This window comes from Peromyscus maniculatus, chromosome 17 (assembly GCF_049852395.1).
Source record: "Peromyscus maniculatus bairdii isolate BWxNUB_F1_BW_parent chromosome 17, HU_Pman_BW_mat_3.1, whole genome shotgun sequence".
Taxonomy (NCBI): Eukaryota; Metazoa; Chordata; class Mammalia; order Rodentia; family Cricetidae; genus Peromyscus; species Peromyscus maniculatus.
The window spans coordinates 29,784,831-29,799,269 of NC_134868.1; the positions used below are offsets into that span (position 1 = coordinate 29,784,831).

General features: G+C 37.8%; 1 long non-coding RNA gene across 2 annotated transcripts in view; it reads right to left on the minus strand.

The window, feature by feature from the left end:
• The window catches only part of LOC121823353 (uncharacterized), an 18,678-nt gene continuing 4,239 nt past the window's right edge, over positions 1-14,439 (minus strand). Inside the window, exons 3-4 of one of the 2 annotated variants that reach the window (XR_006064752.2) lie at positions 2,015-2,162; positions 1-131 (exon numbers count right to left, since the gene is read on the minus strand). This is a non-coding gene — a long non-coding RNA (uncharacterized LOC121823353). Of the gene's footprint in view, positions 2,163-14,439 lie in introns of both variants that reach the window. The other variant, XR_013045320.1, reaches the window with a different exon arrangement.

Genomic DNA, 14,439 nt, shown 5'->3' on the forward strand with positions numbered 1-14,439 from the left:
TTTGTTTAAAGAAAGTTCAATAAGCCCTATAAAAATATATATTCCAGTTAAGCTTTACATGTGCTCCCTCTGCAACAGGGAGAAGGAGGGATCATTAGCTTTCAATGCACAAGGAGCCTGGTTACCAGATTCTAAAAGAAAAAGAAAAAGAATTAATGGGAAATAAGCCATATGCAAGTCATATAAAATGTACTATTTCAGGTAAAATATAGCTGAAAACTCAATGTAGATCTCAGATTAAGCCTATCACTGGAAAAATTGGACATATTAAAAAGTCTGGTTATAATACCACATTAAAGAGAGAAGTGGATGAAAGGAATGAAGGAGTACAAACTGTAGTTTACATTTATATATGAAGACAGCATGATGAAATCCATTGCTGTGTATGCTAACTTAAAAATATAATCAAATGAGATTACTACAGATTTAACAACTTGATATACATATAAGCAACATGAAACAAGAAAAGTAAAATGAAAATAGTAAATACATTTACTCTTCGTTTACAGCTTACTTAAATGAATTTGTCTCATTTTAACAAGATACCCTGATTTTAATTTCATGATTGCTTCTTTTTCACCTGAAAAATCAAATAAAATAAGTCATGTTCTTTTTCACATTGGTATTTGTTACTTTTGAAACATAGTTGTACTTCCTTCTGGAGTATAGTCTGATTAAACTGATAATGTAATTTACAAAGTGTGATGATCAAACTAGGAACGTTTTTATCTCCTTAAAATTGCATCACCTTGTACTGGTTAGTTTCAAAATCTTCTGGTCATTTGTAAAATATATATATATAATATATTCTTATAAATTTATACTCTAATACCATTCAGATATATAGTTATTTGCCTATTGATATTCCATCTAGACATACAATCTATGGTTGAAAGTAGGGCTTTTCAGTAACCTAATATTATTTTACTGCTACTTCTCTCACACTGATATGTCAATATAGATTTCATATATTTATATGTTCTGGTGTTAGGTACATCCATATTTATAATACTTTTATTGCATCTCGAAGAAGTGACAGTTTTAACATATATGGCTTTGACTCTTAGAAATTTTTTTACTTAAAGATAATATTTTATGATATAAATCAAAGTTCATGTAAATGGAGTTAATATTTGGATATAGACCACAGCAAGTAGCGAATTGTATTATGCTTAGGCATCCCAGGGAGGGGGGGGTGTCCAAAACTGAAGAAAAATCCCCAAATAAGTCATTCCTTAGCCATATCAAAGGAAGTATGGCCATGATAACACCATGATATTGGAGTTCTGGACCCTTAATCTGACAGACAATAAATTAATATTTTTAAGGAATTATATTTGTGTTACATAAGGTAGAGATGACAGAAAACCCACAGAGGGACTTACATCCTGAGGTGAAATTAGATACTTTTAATAAGCAATGGAAATAAAAGCTAGAAAACAGCATGAAAAGGAAAATACCAAGATCTTCATGTGATCATATGGGGCAATAAGAAACACACTACATCAATGGCAGGTACCAAACCTGCAAGCCTTACCAGTTTTACAAATTAATTACACTGGTTTGCACCGCTTATCCCATCTAACCTGTTGAATACACTGGCCTTAGATTGGAATGTTTTCAACTATCACCTAGTTCATTGTCAATTATAATGATCCATACACTGTTGTTTTATCTTTCATCTTCTGAATTCTGTCTTTTAGCTTTTCTTTTTCATCATACATTATAAAGCAGACAAAGAAGCCACATGCGGGTATACAATGTCTTAGAAATAGTCACTAACCCTCAAAACATATAAGCGGTGATAGCGGCTTGATTCCTTAGACTATTTTGTAAAAGAGATGTAACTATTTTCTGGGGCTTCAGATAATTTCAGTGTTGTGTGATATGATTCAATAGTGATGAATGAAGTGAAACAAGGATTTTGACATGAACAAACATACAGAGTTAATCTCCTTTTGCTGTATGTGAGAAACAAGAGAAATGGAAGTAAAGAAATGAGCTTCATTCATACCTGAATTACTGCAGTGTAAGCAAATGAGGGTGAGGAAGTCAGTCGTACATTGAGGAGGAAGGCAAAAACAAGTTTGCCTGAGATAGTGGAGAATCAGTCAGGAAGAACTTCAGTCAGTTGACATGTTCTGCAGACATGATAGCCCCTGCTGCTAGGCACAAAAATCTAGAATTAACTCCATGAAAACTAAACAAAAGAAAGAATTTGTATTCTATTCATCCTGTGTGGCTTTGAATAAAAATCTTTGCTCAGAATATGGGTGTTACAGATGAGTCGTGGGCCAGGGCATAGCTGGAAGGAACATGGATATCACCTTTGCCATTGGTTTTTCAGTAATTCTTTTTCCTGAAGGAGAATAGCTCAAATGACTACTAGATGCATATACGCAGCCCATAATTCTTTAACAGTTGTTTAGATGTGGGGGATGGCCATGGTCTTTAATAGTTCTGTTGTATTAGGTGTCTCTAAACAGGTTTGGATGTATTTTAATGTAGTTTCAAAAGAGTGGGCCTGGGTTTTAAGTGGTTGGGATGAGAAATAGTGAATCTGAGAATCACCTGGAAATCTCTGTTATTATCACTCTGCAATTAAAAAAAAAAACTTTTATTTATTCTTCTGTCGTACAATATATCCCAACCTCAGCTTCCCTTCCTTCACTCCTCTCAGTCCCACCCACCTCCCCCTCTCCTAGATCCACTTCCCTCACCTCCCCTCAGAAAAGAGCAGGCTTCCCAAGAACATCAACTGAAAATGGTACACCAAGATACATTAAGACTGGGCAAAAATCCTCACATCAAGGCTGGGCAAGGCAATCCAGTAGATGGAAAAGGGCCCCAAAAGCAGGCAAAAGAGTTAGAGACACTCCAACTCCCAAGGTCAGGCATCCGTCCAAAACACCAACTCAACAACTATAGCATATATGTAGATAATGTTATATCTCTGTAGGAGTTGTTGGCTCTAGAATCATGAGAGTAACACTAGAAGGTCTGGCTCAAACTTTCTTTCAAATTGGTTTCCTAATACACACTTTAAAACAAAGTCTAAGGAATAATTCCTAAAACACTCATGTTGATGCAGTCATAAAAATGAAGATTAGTGGAGAATAATACCTTTTTATTGCAACACAAGTCTACACTCTACAATAATTTTAACCTGCATCAAATTAACCATGGACATTTATTCATCATGATAGAATTTTTATCACAATTTCAGGATATTGTCTTCAAATGTCTCTTTTACTGACTTTTTCTTCAGTGGGCTCTTGGCACTACATGTGGTGGCAATCTGCTTTTCTTACTTGATCACATTTCCCACTTAATAAGACATTTTTGTCACATTAAAGATGTGCACAAAGGGCTAATGGAGTTCAGTTGGTAAAGTGCTTGCTGGGCAAACATAAACGTCTGAGTTCGTTTCTTAGCACCTTTAAAATGGCCCTGCATAGTAGTATGTGCTTGTAATCACAAAATTGGGGAGGCTAAGACAACTGATATACTGTCTGCTACACAGACAATTTAATTAGTAAGCCTCTAGTTCCTATGACAGATGCTGTCTCAAAGAACAAGGTAGATGCATACAGACTAACATATATCAATAAATAATAAAAACTAAAAAATATATAATAACATGGGATGAGAGATGGATTTGTGGTTCAGAGAACCAGGATTTGACGTTTAGCACCAAAACTGAGTGGCTCTCATTTCCTGTACCTAGCTCTAGGTGATCTCACCCTCTTTTGTACCCTGACGGCATCTGTAGGCACGTGTATATGCACATACAGAAACATGCATACACATGCACATAAAGAATAAAATAATTATTTTAGTAGAAACAATGTCTGGGGAACAACACCTGTAGTTGATCTATGGCATCCAGATTTATGTTTATTCCCTGGCACATACTTACCAACTAACACAAACACATACATACTCATATTCACAGATGCACTGCAAAGTAAATTAAAAAGTACCAAAGTTTACAAAATTATGTACTCAAACTTAATCCACAAACACTATGATAATGATAAATAAAAATAAATTAGGTTAACGTTCACCCTCATATAAAAGGGAAAAGCATAAACTAAAATGAATATCCAGCACTGGATGAAGCAAACAATAAATGGTAATTACTCCAAGTGACAAGTGATGCTTTGACACTGGCAATTTGAAAGGATGAGAGAAAGTAAATGAATAATAACTTCTATGAACTACAAATTAAAGACCATGAGAAAAAGCAATGAATGCATTTTATGTACCTCTCCTAACCTGAATAATTTATCATACGGGTTATTTAAAGGGGGAATTGGAAGAATAGGAGGCTCTTTAGTGAGGTGGGGGTGATAAATAAAGAAGAAGATGGGAGGAAGGTAAAGGGGAATAACAAGATACAAGTTATCTGATAGGGAAAAGGCAAAGTGGGGGCTCCTTATGGAAAGAGGAAGGAGATAAACACAGGAGGAGGGAAGTAGGTTGGCAAAATAAACAACGTAAATACCTGAAAAAGCTACAAGAAATCATACAATTAACTACCTAAAAGACAAAAACCTACAAGATATGTAATTAAGTATATAAATGTACATGTAAAAAGTTTTTATGAACTTTTCTTATCTGGGGATGGTGATCCCGCCAAGAAACAAAGTCCATTTAAAAACATTCCAATACTGGACACTAGAAACCCACTTTGGACGTTTTGGCTAGTGCTGTCAAAAAGATTCCCAACATATACAACTTATGGGTGTTGCCCTTGGTTTCTCCCCAGAGGTGGAAGGTAAGTCCCTACTGCAGAAGGCACTGCATACTTTGTAAGTGAGGCACAGAAGCCACTGAGATGGAACTAACCTGAATGTCCCCTCTCTGAGGACTAGCTTTTATGGTGCTAGAAGGTGCCATTCAAGCTTCCAAAAGAGAGTCAACCAACAGCCCTAACCAATTACGAATCACATCAATGACCAGCATGGCATGATAACTCTCTACATGTGTATTAATGGCACACATAACTTTGTTGTAACTAATGGCTCTCTAATTGTCCTTAAGAAACACTCAACAAGACAGATTATGCCTGGACTGAAAATCTACCTAACTACTCAATGAAATCATGGTTATTGGAGAAGAATCTACAACCACTAAGTTACTAAGTCAGTATAATTCCTAATAATAGTTTATAAATATTTGTCCTTACTCTCACAAATAAGTGTCATCTTCATACCTTATGTTTCTCTTTGCAACAGATGGAGACCATTACAGAAAACCACAACTTATCAATATTAAGAGTTGTGGAACCCAGTCCCAGTGGATGTACCCACAAAACACCCCCCCACACACACCCAAGGCTCAGGGAACACTGTAGAAGAGGGATTGGAAAGATTTTGAGAGCCACAGGATGAGGGACTTTGGTGTAAGATTGTATCTCCTAGTGATATCCGAAGCTACACCCGTAAAGTCTCACCACCATGACTGCCCAAATGTGAGATGAACAAGGAGGACACCAATGAATATGTCAGACTGGATGTGGGGAAGACCACAGGGCCTCTACCCTACACAAAGAGCTATAAGCCAACAGAATACAGCTGGGAGGGAGAGGGGTGGCCCTCCCGAGAGAAGAGCATAACAATTGGTTGTCCAGTGTCAAACAGTCAGCACAGACAACAAACATACGTGTAACATATGAACTCAGCAGGTTATATTTGGGAACATTCAAATACATTTTTGAAGATGTATTTTTTGAAAACAACTTTTGAAAGGAGAGGCCATGAATTTGAAAGAGAGTAGGGGGGGTATATGGGAAGGTTGGAAAGGAAGAAAGGGAAGAGAGGAATATTGTAATTAAAATACAATCTAAAAATATAACGATAATAATTTATCATTATAAATGGAAAGAAAAAACTGCTGAGAGTTGTTATAAATTAACATATATGAGTTAAGATTTCTTCACCCAAAAGATGCATTTTAGATTTCCATCAGTATTCTTTTTCTTTTTTATTGAGAATTTCAAACTTATATGTAACATATTTTAATCAAATCCACCATTCCTCCATTCCCTTCAATCCTCTTTTTCCCACCATGATTATTTCCCAACTTCATGTGCTGGCTCTGCTTTTAAACCCACTGAAACCACTTAGTGTAACCTTTATGTGAGTGATGGTAGGACTATCTTCTGCAGCATCGGGAACCTACCAGAGCCCTTATCCCTCTCCCAGTGGCGATCAATTGCAATAGTGCCTCAACTACTTGTGGAACACCATGCGGCACTCTACCATGCATAGTGGTACTTTGGCTAGATTGACTTTGTAAAGGTCTGGTGCATGTAGTCAGCCACCATGAGTCCATGTGTACAATGCCATTTGCATGTCTGTCAAACACTGATACACTGCAGACTTCTGACTAATAAATAATTTCAATCCATTGTCTATGATAATCCCAAGTAGGAAATATGATAGAGTTGTCCTACTTAGAATTTAGTTCTACAGAATCTCTTATTCTCTATACTCTAACCAGCTGTGGTTCTCTCATACTATTGTTTCTTTTTTGGTTTTTTGTTTGTTTGTTTTGTTTTTATGCTTATCTCGTAAGGGCTGAAAGAAGTACTAATCTCTGGCATGAAAATAAAAACACAGGGGGCAGATTATTACTATGACTGTTAAGCAGAATAACAGTATTGATTTTTTCCCTTGGGTTTGGGTTAGGGATTCAGTTAACAGTACCAGGTAGGAGTTCTCTCTTGGAGAGCAGGCATTAAATCCAACCATAAAATTTTGCACCAGTAGGTATACATATCTTGGCAGACCAGATATTATTGTAGCTAGCAGTGTTCACAAATGAATAATAGAAGAAAAACTAGATATGAGACACTCTTACAGCTACATGACTTTCTTAGAGTCCAACAATATACATTGGAGAAAAGATAGCATCTTCAACAAATGGTGCTAGTCAAACTGGATAATGAAACTAGATTCTTATCTCTCATTCTTCACAAAACTCAAATCCAAATGGATTAACATTGTGTAAGAAGACTTTTCCCGGGGAAATACCACATGCATTTCTGCTCACCCCAGATAGGAATGCATAACATACCAAAGTTCAATTTGGCAAATGAAAGAGGTTTTTGTTGTTGTTGTTTACTTAAAGTAATATAGGTGAGGAGTTACTTACAGGAGCAGAAATAACTGAAAGACAACTGCATCACCACAGCCCACTATAGCAAGCATGGCAGCTCACAAAATCTGGGAACCTGGAGTGTGTTGCACAACATACCAGCAGCTCAGCAAGTTGAAGAGTACCCTTTCCAAGCAACTCAGTTCTTCTACACTTCATGTATGCAGTTCAGCTGGTTTCTGCTTCTTCCCAGAATCTGAGCTGGTTTCACAGTCCTCTTTGCAGCTTGGCTTCTCTAAGATTATCTTTCTCCAACTCTACTGTTTACCCTTGGAATGGAAGAACCTAGTGAATCTGTTCATGGAATTCCTGGAGCTATTTTGACTTGTTTACCTTTCTGTTTAAGGATTTTCTTTACAGGATAGAAATTTTCAATCTAGACAAAAGACCTGGCATCCTGAATCTGAAGAGAAAGTATACACTTCAATTTAAAGACACAAGAGAGATTTTCTCAGCAGGAATCCAATGGCACAAGTATTAGGATAAACAATTATTAATGGCACTCAAAGATATTGAAAAGTTTTTGTATGGCAAATGAATCCATTAATATTAAATACTATTTATGATGAAAATAATCACATATATATGTATTTGTTTATACTTACATATCATATTATATATTTAAAGAATATATTATATATAAATATATACTTGTGTTATTTATATGTACAAATATATATAAATAAATATATATATTTAAAAAATACTAAACTGTGCCATTTGTCATCTGCACATAAACAATCTGGCTATATTTTAGCCAGAGCACGGAGCTGGAGAAATTCCTCAGTGGTTAGAAAAAAATGTATTGCCCTTTCAGAGAACTAGAACTTTTTCCTGGCACCCATGTTGGGCGATTCACAATATATATCTCCAGGTCCACAGAACATGGTGGTCTCCAGTGAGATACTGATACATATGAGAATCACTATCCAGCAACTCTGGACCATTGCTTTTTCTATCTTCATGGACACTAACTTGAGATTCTTAACAGTACAGCAGCCCTAAAATGGTCCCATAATAGTCACTGACACTAGCGGAGACACTAGGCCCCTGGATGGATGTTTCATGACCTTTATTTTAGAAACTAAAGACACATTTTCTATATAAAATACATGAATTACTTGATATCCATATATCTCTCACCTACAGTGACCAAGGTGCTTTTCTGAAGTGCCAGCCTTTGGGGAGAAAAGCTGTTAATACCACAGTTATGTTGATAAGGAATAAAGGCTCATGGTTGTTTTTACTTCCAATTCAGGAGACTTTCATTGATAAATTAAAATAAGGAATACTGTTTAGGTAGCCAAACCCATCCTCTATTTCAATTTGAACTCTGATTTCTTATATTCACAGTGAAGAGGTGGAATTATTTCTCTTGAGATACAGTTTAACAGAAGAATGACTACTGAAATTTAAAGAATGATGCCTACACATTGAAATAAAGCAATTATTAGGATTGAGGACCCCACATATGAGTTCTTGAAATCATATTGGTGGCAAATCATAGACATTTTATTATTGAGAAATTAATTGTTCTTATACAAAGGACAATATAAACATCAACATAAATGAAATAAATGCCTATTATTTTCTATTGCATATTGGTATGGTTTTACTTGACTTTAAGATGTAGAATAAAATATATTCTGTATTAGTAGAAACAGGTATAAAGGAGGTTCCTTAGGTCCTTGGGAAATGTTGCCCATAGAGGAAAGACAGCCTTCTGACCACATTTGTCAGGATCTTGCACCTCTTTCTTATAAATTGTGCATATGGTACATAGAACCTAGCCAATCTTGGAGAAATATGCAATCTTATCTATAATAGAATAGTGGACAGTTTCAAAGGTAATTCTCTTATTCAGATGGTAATACTGTGTCTCATAATTTGGGAGTAGAAGCTGCATAATATCTCCAACAAAAATTAGTAACATAAAACTCATCAACTGCCATGATGTTGTAGATTTGGGAACCACTACTTTGAAGACGTACCACAACCATTACAACCTTGAACGTCAACTACTGTAAGGTCTGGTAAGGGGCAATGGAGGGAGTGTGAACAGTGGCCCACCTCCTCTGAGAACAGCTGAAAGACAGGCAAAGAGTATTTACTCCCTACAAAGATTGTCTTTTTGGGTTTTCTTATCCATCTGGAATTTCCCTACATACTATTCTTCAAATATAGAGGTCATTTTAACATCTAACCTATGTGGGAATGTTGAAGATGAAAAATGGTGTGACTGTAGATCTTGTACTAAAGATCCATGTTTTGTGGAGGGCTGAACTATGAGTTACAGTGCTGATTGTGCTTTGGAGTTTATTGAAAGATTGTCAATTCATGTCACCAGGCACAGTGTGCAAAGAAAAACACCTTCTAGGATTGTACAACGGAACTTTGGGTAAGTGTCCTGAAGAGATTCTCTGTCTCTCTCTGTCTCTGTGTGTGTGTGTCCATTAATTAACACTCTAGTAACTATTATTGTAACTGTGATAACAAGGGCAACACATATATGAGATACAATATCCTTGATGTATTCTGTTCGCTGAATGTCCAAGGCACCAGCCACCCTCTCAGATAATGTGTTGATAACGGCAGCCTGTTGAACAGTCTGAGATAATGCAAGCCCAGCAGCTGTAGCAGCAACAGCGGATGCAGCCACAGCTGCAACAATTGCAGCAGTAATGCCAAAGTCTCTTCTTCTCCTCTTCAGTTGCAGCGGAAACTGATCAGAAGGACTCTCCAGAGGCATCACTGCAAATGCAGCTATTCTCACAATCACTGCATGGGAACCATTTGCACTCTAGCAATTATTCAAGCTACAATTTAGAACTGAACAGTTCAGTAGTCCCTCCCCTCCCACATCACCATTCCAAACAACAAAAGGAAAAGGAGCACTTGGAGCCCCACAGCATGGGACATGATGGAACTACCTACAAAGTCTGCCAAAGTAGTATTACTCAGGACTAGGCAATCATGAAAGCTGCCTTTCAGATTCAAGGAGATATCATTGGTATTATTCTTGCCAGCTGTACTATTTTTCTCAAAACAAGGAGCATTTTTACAAAACCTTCTTGGAGTTTTACATTGCTGGCAGCAGTACCAATTGTCCAATTAGAAGAGAATACAGCAGGAAAAACAGGGCTATCAATACTCACAGGCAGTTACACAGGTGGATTTCTTACTAAACTCCATAATGGCTCAGCTTCTCCCTGAGGCATCATCTTTTAAAGTTAAAGGAACATGCTCCCAGACCATCTGTCCAGCTTGATTCTGAGTTTCAATGACTGGATATGTTTCATGCCACATACACATGTAGCAGGATTCTTAAAAGTTCTTATTATTAAAATCAAACCTGAGGTGGGTTATTGGGGTCAATGCTGGTAGATCAGAGAGACAGAATAAGCCACAGCTATCTCACCTCACCAGTTCCTCAGCTGGTCCTGTTTCCTCAGACTGGAAGCTTCTGTGTCCTCATTCAGAATGAATCTCAGCTGAACTGCTGCTCCAAAGCCTGAAGCTTAACCAGCCACATGCTTACCCAGCCAAATGCCTAACCAGCCAAATGCCTCTAGTTTCTGGTCCTCACGCCTTATATATCTTTCTACTTTCTACCACCACTCCCTGGGATTAAAGGCTGGCTTTCTGGGATTAAAGGTGTGTGTCACCATGCTTGGCTATTTCCAATGTGGCCTTGAACTCACAGAGATCCAGAGGGATTTCTATCTCTGGAATGCTAGGATTAAAGGCGTATGCTATCACTGACTAACTAGTGGCTTGTCTGTTCTCTGACCCCAGGTGAGTTTATTAAGGTACACAATATTTTGGTGAACACAATACCACCACACACACACACCCTTTTTTTTTTTTTTTACCTATATCTGTCCTCTGATTCTTTTTCCTTCCTTATCCAATGAGGATTTCTTGGCGGGGGTTGAGACAATAGAGGAGCAGAAGGTGCTGACTGTGCTTTCTCTTTTTCACGGCCCAAATTCTGTTGTAGTTCCTCTATCTCTTTTTCAAGCTGCTCTTCCTCCTCTACTAAATCTGAGACAGAGGCAAGATCATCATCTTCTTCCTCATCTATTAAATCTTTCACAAATATCCTTATACGCTCTTTACAGGGGACCTCGACCTCTTCCTTTTCCCTTTTCAAAGATTCATTCATCTCCGCCTCCTGAGCATTAGCAAATGCTTGCTCGCACTCTGAAAGTTGCTCTTTCACTTTCACTTTATCAGTCAGAAGAGCATCTTTCACAAGTCTCCATAGAGAAAATGCAGCTGTAGGAAATTTATCTGCACCCTTCTCTTGCAACATCTTTTGTAAATTTCTTTTTACTTGTTCCCAATCTGGAATATTCAAACATCCTCCAGTCAGAAACCAAGGACTTGCTTCAGCTATGGTGTCCACAAATGTGAGTGTGGTGCTAGACTTAATTCCTGTTCCTTGCTTACTTATCTTAATTCCCGTTCCTCAGTGGCCATCTGAGCTTTTGCAGAATTACCCATGGTACGTACCAATGTTTCAATCCTCCACCCCTCCTTTTAGGGTGAGCCTCGTTCGCTTCCCCCTCTTTCCAGGTCCCGGTGGTGACCTCCACCTGCCGTGACCTGCACGGCCTGGGACCCAGAACTGGTGAGGGACGTCAAGGTTAAGCAGCACTCAGGACACACCGTGGTTCGTCATTCAAAGAGAGCCCTTTATTGACTATCCATCAGCCTTATATACTCTGCTACTTCCTACTCTCCATGGGGTCAGGGTACAGTCCTCAGGTTCCCATCTGTGTCCCAGCATCTCAGCCAAAAAGGAAAACTGCAAGCAAATCAGCAAAGAGCCGAGTCTCCAAACAATGTTCCAGCAATAGCTATATCGTAAACATCCTGTGACTCCCTGACCACAGGAAAAGAGGAAGGACAAAAGGGCACCTTAGGGCAACTTAGGGCAAGCAAACAGGCTGTGCACAAGGCTTGTTCAGTGTCTGCTGCCAACAATACTAGTCTGTAGTGTCTTGGCAGTAAAAATATTACTGTATGTGTCAAAAACCTCTGATAGGAAGTTCCAGAAAGCTACACTGTTTCAGGACCACAAGGATTTACCTCTAAATAAAAGAAATCCCTAGCAAGTTCACACTATGTAATATTTTATACCACTTTACTTTATTTTCAGTAGAATTGGTGTTATAATCCATAGCAAAGAAGCAACTCCCAGGCTCTGTGTCCTTTTCCAGCGGGGCTTCTCAGTTCCAAGACACCCTCTCCTTTTCACTCTGTTTTCTCATTTACTTAGAGGGAACCTACAAATCTCATTTGTTTTTCCTCCAACCCTTCCTACTAAAAATCTGCACAACTGAGGAACCGAATTTGGACTGCAAAGTTGGGGGGAAGGGAGCAACTGTTAGATCGGTTTCTGTCAGTGTTGCTTTAATCATAGTTCTAACCTATGTGGCATCCGTAGCTTTCAGATTGTGTTTGATGAGTATGTATATTTACCTCTTCTCTAAGCATCGGGACTGACAGCCCTAGAGATACAGCACTCATATGAACCAGCTTACCTGAGACTCAACTCCACGGCTTTGAGTCATCCAATAAATTTCAGAGGACCCAGAACTAAGGTGGCCAGACCCCCTTACAAGTACTTCTAGGTTCTCATGTTTTAGATCTATAAGACAAAATCCAAAGCCCTGGTTAACTATTTTCCTTTTGATATCTACTCCCAGTGGACAGCTAATTTCCATACTGAGTCATCTCTCCAGTGCAGTGTTGAGCTTTTAAATATAATTGATTTACAAAACAAATATCAGATGGCATCATTATGCTATTAAGGCAAAGACAATGGAAAGTTGAGAAGGGAAAATTCACTTCCTAGTGATAATAGTGATAATCGATCATCATATAAAATAATTATCCTCAAATTAGTGTCTTAAACACACATACATACATGACCTACACATCTCAGTGAACTAGGAATATGGATATAGTCTCGTTGAGTTTTTTCTCTAGGTCTCACTAGGCTGTAAGTGAGGTACTATTCAGAAAATGGTCTCATGGAAACCAGGGAACAAATCCACTTAGTCACCTTTCCCATTCCTGGCATGATTGGTCTTCTGCTAGCAATACATCTCAGAGTCTGGCTTTCTATTTTCAGTAACCTCAGAGCCTACTACAGTTCTCTAACAACTTGGAAACTCAATGTCCTCTTATATTCAAGAGAAACTCAAAATATTTTGCAAATTCACCACTAATGATCGGCTGAAAGATACAATGATGTTGGTTACCATTTTAACATGATCATTGCTGTGTCCTTTAGTCAATGCTCTTCTGAACCCCGTACATTTTTTGAGACTGTAACTTAATTACATTTCTACTTTTGCTTTCCTCTCTCCAACCCCTCCCATATTCCTGTCCCCACTTTCCTTCTAATTTACAGCCTCTTTTTCCCCTAACTGTAACTGCATGCTTACAACCACCTTAGTCCATATAATGTTATTTACTGGTATGTATGCCATCAGGGCTGACCCTTTGCCACTGGATAATCAATAGACATGATCTTCTATGGAGAAGACCACCTCTCCCTTCCAGTTCTCCTCCATTGCCTATAGTTCTTTCTATGGTATTGAGGCCTTGTGGGCTTATCATGACCAGTTATGCATGTTAGTTGTTCTCATCTTTCTTCAACTCACATTTGAGCAGTCATATGAACCCAGCACTTTTCTTTAAACTTTAAACCTTATACTCTTGTGAAAAATTGCTGGAAATTTTATACAAATTTGCATATGGAGTGAAAAATCTCTGGCGAAAATAAATACATCAAACTGTAGCTTTTCTTTCATTTTCAGGGACACGAGTGGTTCATAGAAACATAAGCACTACACATACTCCTTTGCATAAATGAAGCTCAAGAACTCCTAGAAGAATGTATTCTAGTTAAGTTTACAAATAGGGAGGAAGCGAATTAGCCATCATCAGTTCCATGGCCTTGTTATGGGAAGCAAAATATTATTGTGAAATGAACTCTTTATAAGTCATGTAATATTTAATAGATCGTGCATATTGTAGTCAAATAGTAGCATACTATACCTGATCAAGCTTGTCACTGGCAACATTGAATGTTTTATAAAAAACATTTTAATAGAATAACGATATGGGGTGAACAATGAACAACAGCAAACTATAATGGCACATACGCATGAATATACCATGATGAAACTCATTACTGTGAATAATACACTAATAAAACTTGATCAGGAGAACGTATTACTCCTTCACTAATGTAATGTT